The sequence below is a fragment of the Gavialis gangeticus genome, unplaced genomic scaffold (genome assembly GCF_001723915.1).
Source record: "Gavialis gangeticus isolate Ggan-Ray unplaced genomic scaffold, GavGan_comp1, whole genome shotgun sequence".
Taxonomy (NCBI): Eukaryota; Metazoa; Chordata; order Crocodylia; family Gavialidae; genus Gavialis; species Gavialis gangeticus.
In genome coordinates this window covers 152,607,382-152,609,881 of record NW_017729022.1, presented here as the reverse complement: position 1 = coordinate 152,609,881, position 2,500 = coordinate 152,607,382, and the positions used below count along the sequence as shown (strand labels likewise).

At 34.2% G+C, this 2,500-nt stretch overlaps 1 protein-coding gene across 1 annotated transcript in view; it reads left to right on the top strand.

Annotated features, from left to right (window-relative positions):
- The window catches only part of CAMKMT (calmodulin-lysine N-methyltransferase), a 514,533-nt gene that overhangs the window by 461,471 nt on the left and 50,562 nt on the right, over window positions 1-2,500 (top strand). The window lies entirely within an intron of this gene.

The following is a 2,500-nucleotide window of genomic DNA, read 5'->3' as shown; positions in this document are numbered from 1 at the left end:
TAATATTAAATCTTACATGATGAAGCAAGCTAGAAAATGTAAGTGGAAGTTTCATTAAAAACATTTGAGGTAGATTATTTTAAACCCTTTCTTTCCGCACTAAATTTTATGTTTGCTTTTCACTGCCATAACACAAATATGTTTTTGCTGGCATACATGCAATCGCTGTAAGAGTCCAATTCTGAAAATAATGCCTGCACAAGATAGCTGAATTCAGCAGATTTCTGAATCTTACTATGAAAATAGGTAAAAGAAAAAGGAGGGCGGGGAGCAAGAAGCTGTCTATTGTCTTTTTAAACAATACACTTCTTGGCTTCTTCTAAAATATGACCACCAAAGTCTTTTTGTTTTGTTTTGCTGATTAAGCAAATTCTAGTTTTTTAGAAACGTTGCTGATTTTTTTTAATAGTGGCCAGAGTATTATTTTTCTTTTGTCCTTTGCTGATGCCTGTTTCTTGACTTGTGCTAAATGCAACAGTGCTTCATTTCCATGAGCATTTCATTCCAGAAAAGTTCTTTGTTCCCAAAAAGGACAGAGATGGGTTTCTAACTAATCACTGATAATATGCTTCAGAGATGTATCATCTGATTAAAATAAGGAGCTAAACAACACCATATGATTTCAGCAAGTAATTTAGTAAATGCCTTCCTCACCAAATACTAGAATGGATACTCCAGGTTTCATTGCACAGATGAAGTTAATGCTGGACAGGATTAGATCAGATTAAGTATGAAAGTCAGATCAGAGTGCTGGCGGACATGAGCAGGAGGGCAGCAGTCTTCTCAGAGGCTTAGACAAGGCTCGCATATGGATGTTCTTCAGATTATGTGGGTGAAGCAAGGTCCTGCCAAGAGATTTAGAGTTAAATTTGTTCTTCACACAAATATCAAAACAACCTGGCTTTGCCATCTCTTGTATTCTTGATACTCACACCATGTCATCCTATTTGTACTAGGGAGAATAGCAGAGAGCAAGATTTAAGTAGTTTTTTCATTAATATTCTAACTTAATACTCCACCCAGCCTGTTTAGAAAAAGTGTGGGTTTTTTTAGGAAACAATAGATTAAATGTGAAAGATAAAATACATAATGCACTTGCAGTCTCCTGTTTTTGTATATTTGAAGCAGCAAGATGCAGGTAAGCATATAAATATTTATAGATTTTTAATATACAGCTGTGTGAAGGTTAGTTTAAAACAGATTTTTATATACAAATTACCTTTATTTTTGTTGTTCCAAGTGCCAAAATGCAAATACACATCCATGTTACTTTAATAAGCATAAAATGACTGTAATGCTTCTCTCTTCTTAAAAATAATTGTTTCTGTAACAGAAACCATTAGTTTACCTGATATGTTGGCAGGCTGGTTAAAAATGTAGAATACACTTACCAAAGTAGAATCTTCTTTTTATTTTTGTAGGAGTTTTTTCTCCCAAAAGAACAAATCCCTTCAGAACTGCTGGTGGTGTTTTTGCTTTCTGAATTTTTGGGCTGCCATTTAAGAGGAAGAGAAATCTCTTTTCTTTCAGCTCCTCAGGTGAAATCTAAAGTATGCAGTGATAAAAACAGATAGAATAGATTGCATTTACTTTAACACTGTCATACAGTTCATTATCAGTCAATAAGATCTGGGATTAGAACAGGGGACTATAAAGCAAAAAAGCTGAGTTCAAATATTAGGTACATGGATAAATTCTTATTGAAGTATTTCCAGCAAGGGTGGTATTGTCTGATTGTCTGAATAGCTAACCAGTAGTACTGCTTGATCCCATTTACATGAAAACAAGCTCTATTCATAAACATTTTCCAAACCCACATTGAGGTTCAAGTAAAAATGTACATGATTACAACAAGCGGTGATATGTTTATATTCGTATATTTACATTCAAACACTCATAAACCTTGTGTGCAAGGGTGGAAAACAATTTATTTCCCAGAACAGACAGTCCATTAGTTCACAGTTAAATTTAGTAGCTGAGCTACATTATGAAATAAATAAGAGGCAAATTGTGAAAGCTAGTCGTTATTTAACCATTCAAGATTTTGTCAATAAAAATTATCAGTAGTTCCTAAATAACTTGTAAAATGTCAACTTTGAGATAAAAATAAAGACAAAATCTTGGTGAGGTCACAGCAATGATAAAAGCATTCTTGAAAAAAAACCACCAAAATATTGGAATATTATAACTGTCTATTCCTAAACCTAGTTGTTTTTTGGAGGGAGGATGCTACTCTCAAAATTGCAAGCCCCTCAGTTGCACTGCAAGGGTAGGTGAAATGCAGGGAGACACAGGAGCTCTAAAAGCAAGAATATGGTACAGGAGAGACAGAGATACTGGTCTGCTCCAGATAGGCTACCAAAGAAACTCTTCTCAAGCCCTTGAGCATCCCGAAGTTCTGCATTGATTTGAAGTGGAAGATGTATTTGATTTAAAGTAGGGATTCCTAATTAAGAAAAAAAGGAATCTGATGTCCATCTCTTTTTTTTTTTTTTTTTTT